At 38.5% G+C, this 23,782-nt stretch overlaps 1 protein-coding gene across 1 annotated transcript in view; it reads left to right on the forward strand.

The window, feature by feature from the left end:
- Nucleotides 1-16,294: 16,294 nt before the first annotated feature.
- The window catches only part of PLEKHA2 (pleckstrin homology domain containing A2), a 120,513-nt gene continuing 113,025 nt past the window's right edge, over nt 16,295-23,782 (forward strand). The window contains exon 1 of the mRNA XM_074287298.1: nt 16,295-16,499. The gene's annotated coding sequence lies outside the window, so the exon portion shown is untranslated. The remainder of the gene's footprint in view (nt 16,500-23,782) is intronic.

Here is a 23,782-nt window from a genome sequence, read left to right on the forward strand (position 1 = left end):
CAGAAAGGGGAATGAAGGAATGGCTAATGAAGCATGTATTGTTTGAAGCAATAAAAGCTGTTTGTTTTCTGTTACATTTGTGAAAATGGGAGATTCATGAAGGTTCTTTCAATTCTATTGAATTCAAAGCCTATTCTTTCTCTTGGTCCAACCCTGGGTTGGTCCATTGAGAGGGATACAAAAGAAATAGAAGACTGATTTCCTTTGGGGGGGAAATTCAAGGTAAATATGATAGAATTTGAAAATGAATAGTTAAGAGAATAATATTGTACTGCAATAGGGAAGTTAGGAAGAAGAGTAATCAATGAGTTGGAGAAAGGGAATCTTTTCCAGGTTGCAGCACTTCATAGATGAGGTAGTATCTGGGCTAGACCTTGAAAGATGTATTGAAATTTTGCTAGATAGAAAGGAGCAGAAAACTCCCAGAAGACAGAATAGTTCTAGATCAACTGACTCTCAGAAAACACATTGTACATAGTTAAATTTTTTTTTAATTTTAATTTTATTTTATAATTATAACATTTTTTGACAGTACATATGCATGGGTAATTTTTTACAACATTATCCCTTGCACTTACTTCTATTCAGATTTTTTCCCTTCCTCCCCCAACCCCCTCCCCCAGATGGCAAGCAGTCTTATATATGTTAAATATATTACAGTATATTCTAGATACAATATATGTGTGTAGAACCGAATTTTTTGTTGCACAGGAAGAATTGGATTCAGAAGGTAAAAATAACAGTTTACACTCATTTCCCAGTGTTCCTTTTCTGGATGTAGCTGGTTCTGTCCATCATTAATCAATTGGAATTGGATTAGCTCTTCTCTATGTTGAAGAAATCCACTTCCATCAGCATACATCCTCGTACAGTATCATTGTTGAAGTGTATAATGATCTTCTGGTTCTGCTCGTTTCACTCAGGATCAGTTGATGTAAGTCTCTCCAAGCCTCTCTGTATTTCTCCTGTTGGTCATTTCTTATAGAACAATAATATTCCATAACATTCATATACCATAGTTTACCCAACCATTCTCCAATTGATGGACATCCATTTGTCTTCCAGCTTCTAGCCACTATGAAAAGGGCTGCCACAAACATTTGGCACATAGGTCCCTTTCCCTTCTTTAGTAGTTCCTTGGGGTATAAGCCCAGTAGTAGTATGGCTGGGTCAAAGGGTATGCACATTTTGATAACTTTTTGGGCATAATTCCAGATTGCTCTCCAGAATGGTTGGATTCTTTCACAACTCCACCAACAATGCATCAGTGTCCCAGTTTTCCCACAGCCCCTCCAACATTCATCGTAATTTGTTCCTGTCATCTTAGCCAATCTGACAGGTGTGTAATGATACCTCAGAGTTGTCTTAATTTGCATTTCTCTGATCAATAGTGATTTGGAAGTACATAGTTAAATTTAATCTGTATTATTCATATTATTTCCCATTACTTTCTTAAGACTAAGCAGTGAAACAATAAGTAAAGTTCTGGTTTGCAGAGTTTGCTGATTTCAGAGGTCTTAGTGCTCACACTAAAAATTTAACCATCTCTAGAGAGCCAGTTTAAGCTAACTGTAGAACGCTCTTAAAACTGTACCAGTAGCAAAATAATTAGAATTTGGCAAAGCCTTGGGTAAAAATCAAATGTGGTAGTTGAAATGGAACCCTATTTCCATATCAGAACTTAAAAAACTAAGTTAGGTACACTGAGGGCTGTGAGCACAATCTAAAGAAAGTTGTTAACTTTAGACAAGACTATTTTGTCTCAAGAAGTCAGGGACTTGGGATATCTATATAGCACTGTCTCATTTACTCAGCATTGTCAAGGACTGACTGAGATATTCCAGAGGAATAAATTTTCCACATAGCTGCAGCACCAAAGTTGTTTTGTCTTGTTATGTTTTTTTTCTAGTTTAGCCATTTTTGAGTGGAAATCTTTCTTAAAGTATCACCTACTTCCTTGACTTTTTAAATTTTTTTTTATTTTGTTTTTTTTTTTATTTTATTTTATAATTATAACTTTTTTTGACAGTACATATGCATGGGTAATTTTTTTAAATTTTTTTTTTAATTTATAATATTATCCCTTGTATTCATTTTTCCAAATTATCCCCCCCTCCCTTCACTCCCTCCCCCCATGACAGGCAATCCCATACATTTTACATGTGTTACAATATAACCTAGATACAATATATGTGTGTAAATACCATTTTCTTGTTGCACATTAATTATTAGCTTCCGAAGGTATAAGTAACCTGGGTAGATAGACAGTAGTGCTAACAATTTACATTCACTTCCCAGTGTTCCTTCTCTGGGTGTAGTTATTTCTGTCCATCATTGATCAACTGGAAGTGAGTTGGATCTTCTTTATGTTGAAGATTTCCACTTCCATCAGATTACATCTTCATACAGCATTGAAGTGTACAGCGATCTTCTGGTTCTATTCATTTCACTCAGCATCAGTTGATGTAAGTCTCTCCAAGCCTCTCTGTATTCCTCCTGCTGGTCATTTCTTACTGAGCAATAATATTCCATAACCTTCATATACCATAATTTACCCAACCATTCTCCAATTGATGGACATCCATTCATCTTCCAGTTTCTAGCTACAACAAAAAGAGCTGCCACAAACATTTTGGCACATACAGGTCCCTTTCCCCTCTTTAGTATTTCCTTGGGATATAAGCCCAATAACAGCAATGCTGGGTCAAAGGGTATGCACAGCCCGATAACTTTTTGGGCATAGCTCCAAATTGCTCTCCAGAATGGCTGGATTCTTTCACAACTCCACCAGCAATGTATCAGTGTCACATGGGTAATTTTTTACAACATTATCCCTTGCACTTACTTCTGTTCAGATTTTTTCCCTTCCTCCCCCAACCCCCTCCCCCAGATGGCAGGCAGTCTTATACATGCTAAATATATTATAATATATTCTAGATACAATATATGTGTGTAGAACCGAATTTCTTGTTGCACAGGAAGAATTGGATTCAGAAGGTAAAAATAACAGTTTACACTCATTTCCCAGTGCTTCCTTGACTTCTTAAAGCAGAGAATGCACACTTCTGGGTGATTTGGGGACATCATTAGAAATATCCAGGATTTTGCTTTCCAGCAAGACTTTTCTACATCCATTCTAGAATTTCCCTTTCTCTATTCTCAAATTCAGACAGCTAATTATTGGTTCTATTGTCATTGCCTACTTCCCACTGCTTCCTGACCCCTCCTTTTTTCTAGTTTCTGGTTTCTAATCTAGCCCAGAGGTAGGAAAAGGCTATGAAAGAGCATCTATGGGAAGACTTGGTTGTAATTCTAGACTTCCCATTTACTTGCAGTGGGACCTTATTTCCTGGGCTAGGCCTTAGTTTCCTGAGAATTAGAAGATTGGATTAGATCAAGGGTTCTTAACTTCAGGTTCATGAATCCATTTTTTCACATTTTCATAACTATAATTCAGTTAGTTTCCTTCATAATTCTATGTATTTTACTTCATTTAAACTGAAAAGTAAGTCTAGAAGCTTCACCAGATTATGATACAAAAAAAAGGTTAATAGCTATTGGACTAACAAATGTTAGAAATGGCTTTACATATAACTGGAGGAAATAAAATATTAAATAAAATTTTTTTTCTAAGTTTTGCATAACTTCACATGTACCTTCTCAACAGAGAATGGGGGGAGAAGATGAGGGCAGAAAATAAGGAAGGGAAGGAATCTGGATCTCAAAGTTTTAAAAACAAATGTTAAAAATTGTTTTTACATGTCACTGGGGAAAAATAAAATATTAAATACCTATTGGATTAAATGATCTCAAAGATCTTGTTAAGAATTGCCTTTCAAAAGTAAGAGCCCATAAAACACTAGGGTTCCCAGGATTAAGTCCAGAAGTTCTCTGATGTTCAGAGACTCATTCAAGTTAAGAGCTATATTTTTCAGGGCTGAGGCGACATGAAGTTTGATCTCCAGGTAAATCTGGAATTATTGCAGATTCTGTTCCCTCAAATTAGCTATCTGATTAAAACCACATTATTTATTATCAAGTAAGCATTTGAAGTGTTGCTTCTTAATTACTAAGGGTAGTGATCATCTGGATTTGCCAATCAATTAAAATAAATAAAGTGGCAACCTAAAATGACCTATCTTATATAAGATATTGTGGTTCTTTAGTTCAAAGTATGGTAACTTACTCACATTCATAATTTTCCATTCTTTGTTAGCTATTACCAGTGATATATCTAGGCTATTAAAATCTTTGATGATGTCATTACCTAGTATTTCTTTGAGATAGTTTCTAAGGTTTTTCATTGCAAAAAGAAGAATCTTCCTAGAGTTGTCCTAGAATGATGGTGAAATCAATGGATTGGATTTTGTGAACTTTACCAAGTTCACACCTTTAATTCCTTGAAGCTTTTTGGGCCTATACCATTTGAAGTGGGAGTGATTGATTCCAGGACAATTCCTGGTGATCTCCACCCTTAACACTAAGATGGATGGACTAAATTCTCCAGACTAATGCTAAACTTCATTTTAATATAGTTTGACAGTCTTATGGAGCTGTTTTAAAAATTAGGAGTGATGAACAAAGGATTCTTGAGCAAATTACCTGTCTAGTGACTCATAATGAGTTTCACTGGTACTCAGACTTCAAGTTGCTCATCAGGTTCTTCCCCCTCCCTTTCAGTGGCAGGAGGATATATGTGAATAGAACTGAAATTGCCTAAATGATTATGGAAGAGATCCCAACAGAGAAGGAAGTGTGTCTGAACTGATCTTCCATCATATCTTTTCTGGGAATAGAAGATCATAGCCATTTATTCCTAGAATGTGAAAGGATTGGGGAAGTAGGGTAGTTGAGGATGCTAAGAGCTCTTTGAAATAAAAGGTGGCTGAGAAATAGGATCAATCAGAATAACATCATGATAAAAAGCATTGAAAGCATGCTATTTACATATAAAAATGCTGCTTCTAATCTAGGACATTTTGCTGTGAGTGGCTTTTAATAATAATTCATATTTTTGTAATGCTAAAATGCTGCCCTTAGAAACACCACACATGAAGATTAGTGTAAGTATCATTATCCCTGTTTTATAGGAATATGTGATTTTAGCATAGGGTGCACTTAGGTAGGAACTTCCTCCTAAGTAGCTGCCTGTATGAGGCACACAGAATGTTAATACCTAGACAGTGTTTTGGACAGTGTGAGACAAGTCAGGTCATCCTGACTCTAAATCCAGAATTTTATCCATCACCACATATAGCTTCTATTCTCATTTTGCAAATGAGAAAATTGAGATTCAGAGAAATAAAAAAAGACTTGCTTAAAGTCTTGCTGCAAATAAGTGATTAAATGAAGACCCAAATCTGTTGAGTCTTTTGATGCTTTCTTAAAACCATATGTTAAAATATCTTTCCTGGCCCTGGATTACACTGAGCCAAGTCATTCATGCTCTTTGGCATTGTGAATATTTGTAGAATGGGGACCATATATATTTTGGGGGCCAAGGAATAATTTCTCTATGAACTAAGTTAACCAGCATGTACCTAAATCAAATCAATGCTCTTGGGCTCACAAATATCATAGTCTGTTCACTAGAACTTTCCAGACTTGATGCTTTTTGTGAGTATATCACTGATTATGGAAGAAAATAGTTTACTGAAAGATTATTCAGAATTCCAAATTAAAATTCCTATCATAGATTCAAATGGTCTGACACAAACTTCTTAAAGTAAAAAAAAAAGAATTTTTTCATATAACATTATTCCTTGAATTTCTTCCTTTGAAACCTGCTTGTTTATATCTGAATCAGTTGGGAAAAGGATATTATTTCTTGTATATTTGAATCAATTTCCTACAATTGTTGAAATTGAGACCTTTATTAAGGAAACTTGTGTTTTCTATATTCTAAGGCTACTTTCAGTCATTTTGGATCTGATATTCTAAAGTCCTCTAAGTTTTAATAATTTATAAGTAAAGAGAACATGGTGGAAAATAGTCTAGACTTGAAATCAGGAGATACCTAGATCTAAACATCACATTATACACTTACTAGCTATGTGACCATGGATAAGAACTTCTCTGAACTTCAATTTTCATATCTATAAAATAGAAATAAACAACATTTATGCCTTTTATTTTACAAGATTATTATAAGGATCAAATGACATAATACACCAAAAAGTTTACAAATTTTAAAGATCTACATAAATGTCAGCTATTATTATCAAAATACTATTAATGTCTCTTTGAACTCTGTTATTTTTTTATTCTATGTTCCCAAGATTCTTCCAATTCCAGCCAATGAATCCTAAGATATTTTCCTAGTGGCTCTTTGTTTTGTAAGTTCTATGGAGCTCTTAGTCCCTTAAATTATCTTTTCTAGACCATCAAAAGCTGATTATTCAGGGTACCCCCTGATGAAATGCACAACATTTTCTAGTTGCCTGGAGTAAGGGAAGGGAAGGGATCATGACAGGGTATATAAACTACCACCAATTTGATACTTCTGACATCTGAATAGAGGACTTGGCAGTCACAGAAAAGTGACCAAAAGATAGGAAAGGGGAGGAAAAAAGTCAGAATTATCCTTGTAATAACCAAATTTGGTTGGAACATAACCCTTTGGCAATTTGTTGGGGTATAGGGAGGAGGAATTTTCTCATTCTTGCATTATTAGTTTCCTATTAACTGTTTGCAGAATCTAGGACCAAGAATGGTTGTGCTTTCTCTTCTCCTCCATCTGTCTGATGCGCCATTCCTCTTCGCCTACTATTATCCTGAGCATCTTTTGAGGCTCAGTGCAAAACCTTTCTTGGAAGGCTTTTCTTCTCCCTTCTCCTCTCCTTATTTAGGTATGTACTATGAGCCAATCATGTGCTAAATTACAAATATATCATTTTATTTTCACAACAATTCCTGAAGGGAGATGCAATTATTATCTCCATTTTCTAGTTGAAGAAATTGAGGTATATCCTGAAAAGATATGTTACCATGGGAGCAACACCTAAGCTGAACTTTGATGGAAGTTAATAATTATTAAAATGAGGGAAAGTCTATCCAAAGACATGGGGATAAAAGAGAAAAAACTAAGTTCAAGAAAATTCTATTAGGCCATTTAGCAAGAACATGGAGTTTGGGAAAGAGAGTAGTACAAATTAAATCTGGAAAGATAGGTGGGAGCTTGATCACGGATGGCCTTAAATGCAAGGTTAAGGAATTTGGATTTTATTTTATATACTAGTGGTTTCTAAACTTTTTTGACTGCATACCCAATCAGTTAAAAAAAATTTGAAAATATACTTCTATTATATGTATATTTACTTACTTACAAATTATAAACTTATTATATACAAATTATATGTATGCACTGTTATAGTAACATTATGTAGTTGGGTATTAAGATGGGTAAAACTCCAGACCTAGAATCTGAAAAATAGAATTCAATTCCAGACTCAGATACTTATTAGCTATGTGACCCTGGGCTAGTTACTTGCCCTATGTGATCCTGGGCAAGCTATTTAATCTCTGTCTGCCTCAATTTCCTCATCTATAAAATAGAAATATTAATTGCACTTTCCAGGATTGTAGCGAGAAGCAAGTAATACGTAATGCTAGCTATTATTACATTATAATTTATTACATTATGTGTTATTAGAAATATACATTACAATATAATTATTATATTATAAAATCTACATAAAATAGAAATTAAATTGATGAGATGAATGAAAGAATTCTTCACCCTGGAATCAACTGGAATTCCTTGAGTGGGGTGAGCTGTGGGTAAGAGATAGAGTCAGATCAACAATTGAGGAAAACCACTTTGAAAGTTGTATGGAGAAATGGAAAAGGAAGAGGCTTGAGGAAGGGAAACTGTGAGTATGATAATAGAAGTCTAGGTAAAGGTGATAGAAGCCTAGATGAAGGTGATACTATGGAAGTGGAGAGAGGAGGAAAGGCAGATATGAGAGATCTGGAGGTACAAAATTTGGCAGCTGATTAGATCTGTCAATATAGGGTAAGGGAAAGTGAGAAGGCAGAGATAGTTGTGAAAACAAAGGTAACTAGAAAGTTCTTGACACCTTCAATAGAAACAGGGAAGTTTGAAAAAAGGAGTAGGTAGATTTGGGGATAAAAGTCATTTAATGAAATCTGAAACCATGATCAGAGTCTATTCATCCCTACTCATCCTGTCTGACACACCCTGACCCATCCAAAATGACAAGGATGGAGATGGAGATTTTACTCACCCATCGATGCCTTTCACTCACCATGGGACCTAGGAATGGGACTAGAATTTCTTTCAATGGCCAAGTGGCTTTCCCTTTTTGTTCTGATTCTTCTTTTTACAACATGACCAATATAGAACAATGTTTAGCATAATTGTACACATATAACCTATAACAAATTGATTACCATCTTAAGAAGGGGGGAGAAAAGGGGAGGAAGAAGGGAGAAAAATGGAAATCAAAATGTTATAAAAATAAATGTTTAAAACTATAAATAAATGTTTAAAAAAATAAGAGGAAAAAAAGAAAGTGGGTTCTTGAGATCATCTGGTCTCAAAAGTGGGGAGTTTGTCCCTAAAGGGATAAGAATAGGAAGAATGAGAGTAAGTATAGTTGTATTAGAGACTAACCCCAAGACTGGCTGTTTTAGGAAGTTTTGGCTTACCCCTATCACCTCACTCTCCAGTTAGCTATCACTTAACTTTTGAGATGACACTACAACTATCAATCTTAACACTCCTCTAGAATGGATGGACCTATCCTCCCTTTGAAGGGCAGTTCTATAGATAATAGGAAACCATGGAAGATTTTTTTTAATTAGGAAAGTCAGACCTATGGGGAAGGTTTTGCCAGCCCATTAGGGGGATGAATTATAGAGAGGAGAAACTAGAGACAGGCAGATCAATTAGAAAACTATTTCAATAGTCCAGGTGAAAAGTGGTAAAGATGAGGAAGTAGAATTGAACAAGATTTGGTATCTTATTGAATTTGGGGGTGAGACTGAAGAAAGAGTCTATGTTGTCTTTGAGATCATCAGCTCTATTATAACAAAGCTAATGTCTTTTCCCCACCCCATCCCCAACCCTAGGAGAAATAGGGAGTAAGGGAGAAATTGGTTTAAGAGGGAAAATAATAAATTCTGTATTGAACATGTTAAATTTGTAGTACTTATGTGATCTCCAGGTGGAAGATTGAAACTCCGGGGAGATTAGGGCTGGAGAGATTTACATAGCAATGATAACTGAATTAACAAAGGAGTAGTCAGACAGGTAGGAGAACTAGGAGAGAGTATTGTTAGGAAAGCTGAGGGAGGAGAGTGTATCCAAAAGGAGGGGATGATTGACTCTTAAAAGATATAGAGAGATAAAGTATGATGAACACTTTTTTTTTTTAAAGTCCATTAATAATAATGGCTAACATTTATGTAGCACTTAATTTGGGTTAGGAACTACACTCCCAGTGTTCTTAATTACCGTGCCACCCAGAAATTTCTCCATTAAACAACTGGTAACACTGGAGAGAAAGGTTTCTGTTGAGCAGTTGAATAGAAAGTCAGGAAGCAAGTAGTTGAGAAGTAGGTATATAAGAAGTAGAGGCAATGATTGTATTTGACATCTTCTAGGAGATTTGCAATAAAAAGGGGAAGAATTGAAGGATGATAGTTTCAGGCTGAACTGAAAGTTTTCTTTAGGAATGGGGGAGATTTGGGCTAGATTGTGGGCAAAAGGATAGGGATAAGGAGAAATTGAAGATTAGAGAAAGGAAGTAATTGAAGGAACAAGCTTCTGGAAAAGATGGGAAATGATGTGATGAAAGGCGCAAGCAAATGAGTTAGTCTTCATTAACAGAAGAGTCATTTCCTTGGAGACTAGAGCAAAGAGAGAGAATTGGGAATGATCTGGAGAGATGTTATGCTTCATACTAAAGGAAAATGCAAAAAAAAAAAAAAATAGGACCGCAGAAGAGGTAAGAAGTGGGACCCCACAGAGGATGGCCTCTATTTTTTCAGTGAAATAGGACATAGGATAAAGTGTTAGGGATTTGAGAAAACAAGGTTTGGAATCAATGAGGAAAGAATGAAAGAAGTGAAGTGAGAGCCCAGTTGAGATTAAGTAACACAAGTCTGCAGTGATTCCAAATGGTATGGTTATGTGGTCAAGTGCAACAGAGAAGAGGTAACCAGAATCTGGGTTGGTGTTGATAATAAAAACCAGAATAGGGATTCAAGAGTACATGAGAATATAGAACTGAATTAGTCAGCTTTCAGATAGCTAGAGCTGAGATATATTGGGGGAAGAGAAGAGTTGGAGGTTAAAAAAAAATTGGTCTAGAAGAAGAGATAGAAGGGAGAGGATTTTAGGGTTCAAGTTTATGAAACTAGTACAGTTGTGGGTGGTGGTGAGATTTTAAGGTATGACCAGTCCAGTGGGTGGCTGAGGTAGAGATGAAAATAGAGGTCATGGAAACTGAGGAGGTTGAACTGGAAGGCCAATGCAGTTGAGGGATCATCAGTATGTATACTAAAGTCTCCAAGTATGAGGCATGGTTTCAGGTGGAGAGGAACCCAATGAGTCAAATACTAAACTCTCTGAGAAAAGAGGAGTAACCTGGAGGCTAGATGACAATAGTAGGAATCAGAACTAGGTTTATTGGCCAGTTATATGAAGCTTAGCACAGGAAATGCTACTGAGTGATGGCAGCAGAAGGAAGGTCTGAGATTGACAGTGAATGAGGAGCAAGGGATTTGCTTGCTCCTCTTTCTGTTCCATTTCTTTGATGGGAGTGTGAGAATAATGAGAGAAGGAGGCTAAGAATGTAAGATCTTCTGGAGGCAGCCAAGTGTTGGTGATAATGATGTTCCTGGTAATAATAACATTTATATAAATCCTTAAAGTTTACAAAACACTTTATATTATTCCATCTAAGAGCTAAAGGGAAGGACTATTCTTTTTTCCCCATTTTATAAATGAGGAAATTGAAGATCAGAGATATTAAGTGACTTGCCCAATATCACATTAATCAATCAATAAACATTATTTATTATGTCGAAGGCACATAGGTGTTCCAGGTACAAATACAAAAGTGAGACAAGTTCCTGTTCTCAAGGAGCTAACGGTCTATGGATTGGTGGGAGAAGGGGTAGATGTTCACAAAGTAAACACAAAACATATGTGTGAAAGAAGAAATTGGAGATCAAAGTAAATATAAGATGATGGAGGAGACACTATTTGGGAAACCAGGAAAGGCCTCTCAAAGAGGGTGGGAAATAAGGAGGAAAAACATTTCTGACATGGAGGAGAATCTATGCAAAGACATGAAGGACAGGGATAGCCTGTCTGGTACAAGAGAAAAGCTAATAGGCTAGTTTGGCTGGAGAGTTGATAATGTGTTATTAGCCTGTAAAGATATACTAGATTCAGATGGCAAAAGCCTTTAAATGATAGAAGTATCTGAACTTTATCCAAAAGGCAATGGGGACCATTGAAACCTTCTTGAGCAGGGGAGTGACAAGGTGAAACCTATGTTTTAGGAACATCAAGTTGACAGTTTCATGGAAGATAGATTGAAAAGGAGACAAGACTGGAAATCAATTAGGAAGTAATTGCAGTAGGCTTGGGAAGAGGTGAAGAAAGTGTGTACCAGGATCATTGTCATGTGAAAATAGAAAAGGGGTCAGATGGAAGAGATGTTGAAGAGGTAGAATCAACAAGCTTTAGAAGTTGATTGAATATGGAGGAATTAGCAAGAGTAGAGTTGAGGATGGTTTCTCAATTCCCCCAGGTAACTAAAAGAGAAGTGGTGCACTCTACAGCAATAGGGAAGTTAAGAGGTAAATGGATTAAAGAGAAAAGTTTTGCTTTGAACATATTTGAAATGCTTATGGAACATCTAGGTGGGAATGTCCAACAGGTAGTTGGAGATATGAAGATTGAGTATGAAGACTTGAAAGCTATTTGCATAGAGATGATAGAAACTATGGACACTGATGAGTGAAAGAGGGAAGAAGAGAAAGAGAGAGAAGCAGAGAGAGGGAAGGAGAGAAAAGAAGAGGGAGAGATGGGAGAGGGAAAAAAGAGAGGGAGGAAGGAAGGGAGGGAAGAGCAAAGAGAGAGACAGAGTAAGGAGAGAGAGAGAGATAGAATCAGACAGAGAAAGGGAGGAGAGAGAGAGAGGCAGAGAAAGGAAAAAAAGGGAGAGAGAGACAGAGAGAAAGAGAGAAACAAACTAAAAGTCAGAGACAGAAAGAGAAAGGGGAGAGCAAGAAAGAGAGAGAGAGAGGGAGAGATAGAGACACAGACACAGACACAGAGAAAGACAGATAAAGAGACAGAGAGAGAGATGGAGAGAAGGAATTTCAGGATAGATCCTACACAGGTTGTAAATATCTAAGGTAGGTTTCAAATACTTCCTAATCACCAAATCCTTCACTTAATCTACCCAGGTATAATGCTAACTCAAACAGTTAGAAATAAGGAAAGAGTGAGAAATATAAAGTTTTTCTTGATTAAAATAATTTTAAAAAGGAAGTGTGACAGGAAGCAAATTAGAATGAAGGAAAGTTAAACAGTAGAACCAGTTATTGGGAAGGTGCAGTGGAAGTGGAGGGCAAAGGAGGTAATGCAGAGAAGGAGGTTTTGGCTCAGGCAGAAAACTGAATCACAGGGATTAGAACATGTGGGAGTCTGCTAGCCACAGGATGAGATACCAATTGACAGTTCCTCTCTTTGACTTTTTAAGCCTTTAACAACTTGGTCTTTTCAGTCTCCTTACAACATATCTCCTCCACATTATGATCTAATGACACTGACTTCCTTTTTGTTCCTTTCACAAAGCATACCATCTTCTTCTTCCTCTTCACCTTTTGGATTTCCTGACTTCCTTCAAGTTAAGTTAAAAGACCACTTCTGCAAGAAGCCTTTCATGGTCTCCCTTACTTCTAATAATGCCTTCCCTCTGAGATTATCTCTAATTTAGCCTATATATCTAGTTTGTAAAGAGTTAGATGTGTGTTGTCTCCCTGACTCCTCTGCCCACAATGGACTATGAGCTCTTGAGAGCAGGGACTATTTCTTCTTAATTGTTCAATCATTTTAGTTGTGTTCAACTTGAAGAGGTAGGAAAAAAGGAGTTCATTCAAGACACATAGTAGGTGCTTAATGAATATTTTTTCATTTACTAATTGAGACTAATACACACTAACTTGTCACATTTACACTGGTATAAACAGACAGGAGAGTTTACTCTTTCTCAGCAATGATAATTTATGAATTATGTTAATGTACCTTTTTGAATGTATATTTTCTTTGATGGTTTGAGTGATACAATAGGACAAGCCTTGGATTTAGACTCATGGGACCTAAATTCAAATCTTGGCTCTGCTATTTATTATTTGTGTGACCTCTGGGTTAATAATCTCTGGATCTCAATTTCCTTATCTGTGTCTAGAACCACCTATGCAAAGGTGCTGAGATAGGAGATGAAATGTCATGTTTGAGGAATGGCTCATAGGTCAGTTTGACTGTAATACTGAGTGGCAGTGAAGGAGTAAAATGAATAAGATCAAAAAAAGTAGGTGAGAGCCAGTGTGTGGAAGGTTTTAAATGTCAGGCTGAGAGAATTTTTTATTTCACCTCAGAGTTTAGGGAGCCAGTGACACGGTCAGGACTATAACTATTAAGACTTTCAGGACACCCTATATAATTCTATTTTTTTGATACCAGCCCTTCTTGATTAGAAGTTCTGATTTCCTTCCATAGAGTCTTTTTATCTCTTTCTTTGGTGTATTTGTTTAGGGATTTAGATTCTCCTCTATTTCCCCTATGATCACTGTACTCTGTTTATTTGTAGTATTGTGTAGTTCAAGGAACCCTAGACTCAGAATCTGGAGAGATCTGAGTTCCAGATTTAATTCCAATTTGTGAGGTCCTGGGCAAGAATGTTAAGTCTCAGCTCCCTCAACTATAAGAAACAGGGACGAAAAAAATACTTTTGCTATTTGCTTGTACCAACTTGTGATAAAAGGGCTCCGGAAACATTAGAAGCCAATAGAAATGTGAGCTATTATTACTATTCTTTGCAAATAAAACATGTGCTTTCTGTTTAGATATGCAATGGAAAGAGCAGAGGTTATGCACAGGTCCCAGCTGATTCTGATGTTCAGTAACCATGTGACTGACTTTAGACTTCCTCTCTCTGCACCCGAGTTGCCTGATATGTAAAATGGGGAAATAATATTTAGACTATATGCCTCACAAGGTGGTTGTGAGGGAAGTGTTCTCCAAACTGTAAAAACACTCCATAAATGAGTTATTATAATTTGACATTTTTCTAAAATTCTACTTCCTCCTTGAAGACTTCCCATTAGCCCTAGAACTCCTTGACTGATAGAACTGTCTTTTGCCTTTTTTCAACTCCCCAGTGCTTAACACAATGCTTAGAATATAGTTAAGTATTTAATTAATGTTTATTGACTATTATTGACTGAGTCCAACACTCACTACACTGTCATATTTACACTGGTATAAACAGACAGGACATACTCTTCCTTAGTAATAGATGATTTGTGAACATTTGTTAATATATATTTCTGAATATATATTTTCCTTTGTCAGATACATATGATAGTTTGAGTGATAACATGAGGACAAGCCCTGAATTTGAACTCAGGGGACCTATGCTCAAATTGTGGCTCAGCTAGTTATTATTTGCGTGACTTTGGATTAATCATCTCTGGATCTCAATTTCCTTATCTGTCAAATGAGGGAGGTAGACTAGATGATTTCTAAGGTTCTTTCCAGCTCTATAATCCCCCTTTTACTGCATACATTCATTTGTTCCTTGAAGGCAAGAAAGGTGACCTCTCTCAGGCCTATAAACTTTCCTATTACCTAGTTGTGACTTGGGCACAACCCATGATAATAAAGGTTTACAAAGTCATTTCATGACAAAAACCCAGTAAAATGGGCAGCATAAGTATTATTATTCTTATTTTACAGAGGAAGAAAATGGGGACATAGACAGAAGTGATATGCCCATTGTTACAGGGCAGGTTAAACACAGAGGGCTAGGCACACAGTAAGGACTTAATAAATGTTCTATCTATTCATCCATTGTCCCTGCTCTCTTTCTAATCCTAAACTTAATTCTTTAACTCCGGGAAAATTTATAATACTACAGAAACATATCACAGGTTTAGAGTTAGGATCTTCATTCAATCCAAAATTTATTAATCTGTGGGTCAAGACTCCTGAATGTCGGGGACATGAGATTCTAATTTATCAGCAGCAAATGTTTGATTTATATACCTTTTTATATACCTATATACTGGAGTCTTGTAAAAATCTTTGGGTCAAAAAGGGGTCGCTAGTGGAAAAAGTTTAAGAAGCCCCGAATGTAACTAACTCCTTTCTTTCCTAGACAGAAAACTGAAGTCCAGCGGACCCACAAAGTGGGAGAGGATCTCAGAGGCAAATTAGTCCACCTCCACCCCCTCCTCATTTTACAAAGAATGAAACCGAGACCCCCTTATTTTCGTAGGTTATACTGATGTCTCCTACTGAGCACAAGGAAATTGATTTACTACGAGTAGTAAGAGGCAGAGACAAAAGTAAAAACCAAGGTCTTCTCAAGCTCTTTGCAGCCGTGTCAAATCTCTCCAGAGATATTGGGAAGAAAAAGGAAAAAAAAAAAAAAAAAAACAGGAAATAAAAGGGAGCCCTTGCAAAACTATGTGACTTTGGGCAAGTCACTTCCTATCTTCTGGATCTCAGTTTCCTCCTTTGTAAAAACGAGGAGGTTGGATTAATTTTCAGCTCTTAACATTTTTCGATTCTCACAAGACGTGCGCCAACTCCTTCCCTGCTTACTACCTCTTTATCCGTCCAGATCTCAGTGAGCGCTGGGGTGCAAGCTAGCGAGTGGGAGCGACAAAAGGGTCTGGCTATGGAATATCTTTCTCTTGGCAACATAGACAGGAGGGGAAGCTCCGATCTACAGCTCCCACCTGGGAGAGGTTGTCCCTCCAAGACCTGTCAGGCCCCGGGGCCCCGCCTCTCGCCTTCCACCTTCTCTCCCTGTTCTCCCTCCCTCCCCCACCCTCTCCCCTTCAGCCCCACCCGGCTCCTAGCCCCTCTTGGCCCGAGCACCTCTCCCGCTCCTTCCCCTCCCTCCTCTCCCCTCCCCCCCCACTCCCCTTGGGGGCCGGCCTCCGAGCATTGTACTCACATCCGGGGGTTGCGTTTTGCTTTAGTGCTAAGCGTAATTAACCCGGAAAAAAGGGCCGAGAGACCAGAGAGGGGGAGGGGGAAGGAGAAGGAGGAGGAGGAGGAGGAGGAGAGACAGAGCTACAGATAGAGATAGAGAGGCTGACAGTTCTAGGGACCGGGAGAAATTGACCGGGAGATTGAGAGATTTGGCCAGTGGGAGGGGAGAGAAACCAACTGGCAAACCCCGATGTGAAGCAGCCGAAGATCCCCGGGCCCCCTGCGCAGCGGGGTAAGTTGAGGCTCTTAGGTGGGAGGAGAGGGGCTCGGAGAGGCGCCGGGGGACTGAGCGCAGAGCGCAGGCCGGGGCTCGGGGCGCCGGGCACGGGAGAGGCTGGCTCGCTTGGAGTTGGCATCGGGAGTGCTTGTGCAGGGGTCGTCACCGCTTCCCACTCGCGCGGGTCTGGGCGTCCCATAGCAATCTGAGACTGTTTGCAACAAGTGCCCTGCCTCTCTACCCCTCCTCCCTTTCCCCCCAAATCCGAGCGCAGCTTAGGGCGGCCGGAGAGTTGGAAGTGGGGGCATGGCTGCTCTGTCTTTTCTCACATTTGCAGCCGCGAAACGTTGGGCCAATCTACTTCTAGGGATGGGGGTTACAGTGGCTTGGGGGGAGAGGGGTGGGGAGATCATGGGCTTGCTTGGACCCAGACCTACGCTCAGTAGTGGGGATTGCCGGTCCTCCCTTTGCGAGACCTCCTCTCCCTCCTCTTTTTATCCCTGTTCAACTCGGCAATCCCCAAACTGGGAGACTCTGCTCTTTCTCGTGGACCCCACGGAGTCTTGGGGATGGGCTTGGGTTCTAACTCAGAACAGAACTGAGCGAATGGGGTGGCTTCCTTACTGCTGGTTCTGTGAAACTCGATGCTTCTCGAGGGAAGGTTGCGACGTTCCATACCTAAACTTTGTACCCTTCCCTACCTCAACGCCTAATATAGTGTCCACCCGTAGCAGCAGTTTAATGTTTGTTAAGTGAAAGTTCACCTCCCCCTACATCAACCCATCCCCAGCTGCTCTGGAACAGTTCAACTGCTTTTATTCTGTCAAATCCTTCCTTAATCTACTACCTGTCCCTGCCCCACCCCCATCCCCGCTTGGGCTCTGATGCCGAAGTATGACGTTTCCGCAGCTGCTCTTGGGGCCCTGCCGGAGCGCATCTTTGCACCTTGTCTCCCCGACAGCCCCGGAATAGAATGGACAGCACCTCGCTTTCCTCAGGCCAGCAGCTGTCCTCTTCTTTCCTTTTCTTTCTCCCTCAATTCCCTTTCCTTTCCACTCCCCCACACATATCTTTAAAATCTCTTCCTATGCCAAAGATGGACTTCACAACCACGATTCTTTCAGAACAGCACCCCTCGGTTAAAGGAAAATGTTTGGACATGTCCTGGGAAGCAAGAGAAACATTTATTGTCCAATCTCAGGGACCGTTAGGGTAGTGAATCCAAGCTTCAGATCATATACTAGTGAATAATAAGGAATATATATATATATATATATATATATATATATATATATATATATATATATATATACACACACACACACACACACACACACACACACACACACACACACACACACACACATCTCTTTAAGCTTTGCATAGCAACCCTGTAAGATAAATGCTATTATCCCCATTTTATAGATGAGGAAAATTAGATCAGGTTGGTGCATCCCTCTGCTGACTAGCCATTCTCAGTGCATTCTCCCTCCCCTTCTCCAAGACTTTATGAAGCTATACTTCCTTCCTATACTTCTTGAAGACTGAGTACAGAATGTCCCTATGATCTTGTTCCTCTCTCCTTTCCAACATGGAACTAAAACTGCAGATTTGCATGGGATACAACTAAAGAAAGAGAAGAAGGGAGGCAACTGTGAAAAGAAGTAGAAAAAGCCTTGTGTTGAAGTCAAAAGATCCAAATTGAAATCCTAACACTGCTTCTGATAGCTGTGTGATTGGGCAAATCATTTCCCCATCCTTCTCTAGGCCTTCATTTCTTCTGAATCAATGACCATCTTATTTCTAAGGTTTCTCACCAATTGGTTGTGTGTGCTCCCTATGATTCTAGAGCATTGTGAGTTCAGTTAATATATACTTGGCAAGTCCCCTCCTTCATCTCCAAAGTTGGGACTTTCAGGAAGGGATCCTAGGTCACCTAGTCCAGCCTCTATCTGAGGGGCATCCTTGAAAGATAATCAAGATCTACACTGATTATGTAATTCTTTACTTCCTGAGGCAGCTTGTTTCATTCTTGGGCAGTCCTTACCACAGGGAAATTTTCCTCAAGCTAAGTATGATTTCTGTGTCTCTATAACTCTTCCCCCACTTTGGTCTAGTTCTACCCTTTGAGGCCAAGGAGACCAAATCTACCCCCCCCCTTTTTTTAATGTGACAGTCCTTCAAATATGTTAATCATATCCTCCCTTGATCTTCTACATGCTAAATTTTCTCAGATACTTCAATGGAGCCTCATATAGTATATTTTGGGTTCCCTCAATCTTTTGGACACCCTCCTCTATGTGTTTAAGCTTGTCAATGTTCTTATTAAAATAGGGTATCTATAACTATCCTAGAGCTCTGTTCTCACCAGAATAGATCACCTCCTTCACCTTCTTCCTTTTTCTTTGCCTATAGTCAATTCCACACTGAAAGAAAAACAGAAGACTTGATGACAGAGGAATCTCCTTTTAGGATGCATTGTACTACGACCATCATCAGATATTAAGCATCTATACATGTAGATTCCCTTCAGAGCTGAGTAGGTAGGCTTTTCCCTAGTGACGTAGCTTTTTGTACTTTTCCCACACCTTATTAAGATTTGCCTCACAAAGGAAATCTAGACCTGTTGTGTTATATCTTTTTGGCTCTTCTGACTTTTTTTGTGAGACTACCCAGAATAGGTACAAGTACTCATGAAAATGTGTGTTCAAGGAATTATTAATGCTGAATTTAGCTAGGATGGTGATTTTCACCTCATCTAGAGATGGTTATCCTTACCTCCTCAGCAAGCTACCTCCTATGTTAGCATTTTCCTCTTGGCTTGGAAACTTTCAACTATTTAAATGTTAATTCCTTGAAGGATTCTGTAAACCTTTCTTTTTCCCTCTTGTTGGCATGTTTCTTATTCTTTTCCTTCTTCCCTTTGAGTATGTGTAAAAGGAAGTAAGCTTGCAAATGCCTGTCATGTTGCCACAATGGGCTGATGCCCCCAAACTATAAGCCCAGGCTTGCCAGTATGAACTTTGGATACTGGGAAATGTTGGGGGAGGGAAGAATCCTTGTAAGTGTTTCAGGAATAAGTGAGGTTCGGAAAAGTGGCTGGCCCTGTGGATAGTGGAAAGGGTGGTCAGTTTGGAGTGGCCTGGTTGCAACGCTAATGACTTGTGTGTTTCCTCTATTTGTAAAGTGTAAGATGACAATACTTGCACTGTCTCACTGGATTGTTTTGGATAAAGTATTTTGCCATCATTAATATGCTTTAGAAAGGGGAATTACCAGGCTAAGCCTTCCCCACCTGCCATTTTAGCTCATAGTCAAACATTATATTGCAACCCCCAGAGGGCCAGTACTAGGTAATTGCTTTGGTTAAACATTCTATTTGCATTTTGTTTATTTCCTCTGGGTCCAGGTCTTTGTCCTGGGTTGGTCTTTGTCTCCCTGAGTCAAGGCAAATTCAACTTACACCTCTGGGACCATCTTCTCTTTGCATATTTAGGATGCTATAGATCTTTGAGGGGCTTGGTAGAATAGTTTAGGTGACCTGAGCAGGGCCAGGCAGGGTGGGGCAGGGTGGGGCAGGGCAGGGCAGGGCAGGTCTGGGGCTGGGCTGGGAGGCTGCTGCCTCCCCTCAACTCCTCTGCTAAGTGTGCAAGTGGTTTTGATTACCTCACTTGTCATTTCCTATTTTGCGTTGCTGAACTACTTGGGTCTGTGTCCATCTGCTGACTTGGGCTTTAGGATGAGAATAAGCGGGCAGGGTAAGACCTGTCAAAGCTCTGTGCATCTCTGCTGCTGAGAGCATCTCTGCTGCACCCAGTATTGGGTGAAATCATAGGATTTCATAGGATTCTAGGTTTCAGGATGGAGATCCAATCTAGCCCCTACAGAAGAGAATCTGTGATTTGCCAAGGTTATGGAGCTAGTGTCTAAAGCAGAATTTGAACCCAAGTTTCCCAGATTCCAAGCCCAGCACACTATACACTACACCATTTTTGAGACATCTGGGGGACAGGTTGTTTGGGGGTGGAGTAGGAGGATTGGGTCTTGTCTACCCAGACAGAAGTGCCGCAGTTGTTACCATGAGAAGTCTGGTGTACTGGTAAAAAGGCAGGTTCTGGAATCAGAAAATCTGGGTTGGTTCTACTGTTTGTCACTTTATTTCCTTGGGCCTTAGTTTTCTCATCTATATAAGGAATTAGAAGGGATCTGGTTAGAAAGCCCCTTCCAGCTCCAAGGTTTTGATCCTATAACCTTAGAGGGCTTCTTAACCTGGGATTCATCCATCAAAGGGTCTATGAGAAGATTTTGAGGGCAGGTGTCTGTGAACTTCAATGGGAAAAGACACATTTTTATTTCATTGTCTTTGAAATTCTACCACATATTCTCTTTTATGCATTTAAAGAAATGTTATTTTATGAAGGAGTTCATAGGCTCCACCACATAGCCAAAAGGGTCCATGATTCAAAAAAGGTTAAGAACTTCTGATCTAGACCGACAAAAGCTTGTTTTTTTATCTGTAAAAGAAAGGGGAGTGACTTGGCTAAGATTATGTAGATAATAAATAGCAGAGCCACTTTTGAAGCCAGGTCCTCCGATTTGAAACCCAGAGCCTTTTTTTTTTTTTTTTTTTTAAAGCCAGTTGGGGTTAAGTAAATTACTGATTTGGGGTCACACAGCTAGTGATACCAAATTTAAACTCCGGCTGGTGCTGCATTCATTGCACGGAGCTGCCCCCAAATTCTATGCTTTTTCTACTCGACCACACTCAGAAGAACTAGGCTGAATCTCCACTTCATCTCATCTTTTCTTCACTACCTCTGGGATTTCTATGTCCAATTTAATCTATATGTAGCTTATAATGGTATTCATGTGAGTTCCTTGAGGGTAGGGACTGCCTTTCTGCCTTTCTTTATTTCCCCACTGTGCTAATAGGCATTTACTGAATCTTTATTAGTTGACTGATTTTGGCTAAGCCACTTTTCCTATTTGATCTTAGTTTCCTCATGAAAAAATTAATGAATGAAAAAGCATTTATTAAATGACCACTAATGTGCTGGACACTGTGCTATGGGATATAAATAAAGTCTCTGCCCTCAATTCTTTTTAAAAAATATTTTAAAATAATTATTTTTTTTGTTATTCTGAACTTGACAAACAGCAACAAATATGAATGTTTGCATGTGAAAGAACAAAAAAAAGTTTGCATATGAAACCATGAATCTGTTATTTGCAGCTAGGGTTTTTGTTAAGTATAAATTTATCACATTAGTTTCAAAGTTCTTTACTTGTCCATGTCTCCCTCTGAAATTTCTTAAATTTAAAAAAAATGCCTTAATGACTATTTTTTCATCTTTTGGGTATGATTATCATTCCACTGTTGCCTGTCCCAATTTTCTCTTTAATAACTTCTTTGTAACAAGTAAACACAATTAAACAAAAGCAGTACACCTACATGTTGGCATGTCTGATAATATACATCTCATTTTGTACCTCAAGTATATCTCTTCTGTCAGGATGTGTTGACACTGGTCCTCTGGTTGAGCATTATAGATTTTTTAGCTTTGTGATCTTGCAAAAATCAGGATAATAGTATCTGCTTCAAATGAGATAATAATTGTAAAGCCCTTAGCACAATACCTGGCACATATAATTGATAGCTATTAGATCAAATTCTGAAATCCTTCAGAATAGTTTTCACTACAGTGTTGTAATTGTATAAATTGTTCTGCTCATATATGGATTTCACTAAATCTGTCCCTTTCTTAATTTCTTATAGTGTAACCAAATGCTACTATATTCATAGACTATATAGAAGGAGCTTCAATTCTAATGGAAGTAGACTTGCATAGGAGCCAAGGGAGGCCAGGAAAAGGAGTTTTGGTCATTGGAATCGCGAAAACTATAGACAGATGGCAAGATTGTTGGGATGGAAGGCAGGATGGGATGTGAAGCAGAGTGTGTTCTGGGGCTCTGGATAGATATAGTGAGCTGATAGGGTTTGTATTCCTCAAGAGTCTTGAGTCAAGACAGTAATTCTGTTATTACTCATTCACCCTTCCAAAGCTGGATTGACTCTTCTTTGTAATAATTGATGTAGGGAGAGGGGGATAGGAATATATTATTTTCCTTGGGAGTGTTTTTAAATGACACAGGTGAATAGCTAGATGGGATTTGAATCATAGTCTGTTAAAATGAAGTGGTTGGATTATATTATCTTTCAGATATCATCCAGTTCTAACAATCTATGATTATATAAATACTTTTGGAAGAGTTTCTTAGGATTAATTCACATATTTTGTATCTATGGTTGTCTTGTTCTCTTTTAAATTTTGGGTCTTTCCAACCTTTGGGAATTATCTTTTTCACTGAAAATTTTTGTTCATTGTGAATCAATAAACATTTATTAAGTGTTTATAAGTTTATAAGTTTATATTCTAGGCACTAAGAATATAACAATCTCATAGGGAAAAATCTCCTGAATAACACCCAGTATAACCATATGGTCAGATATAGTTAAATTTTTAAAAAAAAAGAATTTGTACATTTCCCTAAAAGTAATTACATTTATTCTTGTCCCATTCTGATGTATTTATTATGTAAAATTTTATGGCTTTAAATTTTTTAGGTGATTGTTACTAGCATATACTAAAAGTAATTTTGGGTTTAGATTCAAAGGACCTGCATTGAAATCCTAGTTCTGCTCTTTACTAGTTATTAAAAAATGCTTGGGGGCTTCTCATTATGAAAGTCTTAACATTGTAGTATCTAGACTCCATAATACCAGCTTAGCTTGAGTCCTAAGCTTTGGGCTTTTTTGCTTCAAGTGTTTGTGGATCTGGGAGGGGTCAGCTGAGATAAAGGAGGGAAGTAAGGACCTCCACATCTTCCACATCTTCCTTTCATTTCTAGAGAAACACAATAGTTGACATGCAAAGTTCAGACAGGCTGTCCCAACAGATTATATCCAAATTTGGCCAACAAATGACTGGGTGGCTCCTTGCTGTTTTCAAGCTCCTGATATATCCTCTACTGTATGGAATTCTAGGGACCTTTCCTGGAGAAGCTGATTAATTCAGCAAAATTTCTGGGTGACATTAAATTTTACGATAATGTAACCAAAGATTCTGTTCACAAAAATTTTAATTGTGGTAAGATATAAAGGTTTTTAAAAAAAGGGGAGGGGGGAAGAAACATTTCCTTAAAGTAGATGAAGCAGCCAGTTCAGTTTATGCCAAACCCACTTTATAGTTTGTAATCTCTGTGTGTGATCCCCTTCTGTGTTCACATTGATTGAAGGC

Source organism: Sminthopsis crassicaudata, chromosome 2 (genome assembly GCF_048593235.1).
Source record: "Sminthopsis crassicaudata isolate SCR6 chromosome 2, ASM4859323v1, whole genome shotgun sequence".
Classification (NCBI taxonomy): Eukaryota; Metazoa; Chordata; class Mammalia; order Dasyuromorphia; family Dasyuridae; genus Sminthopsis; species Sminthopsis crassicaudata.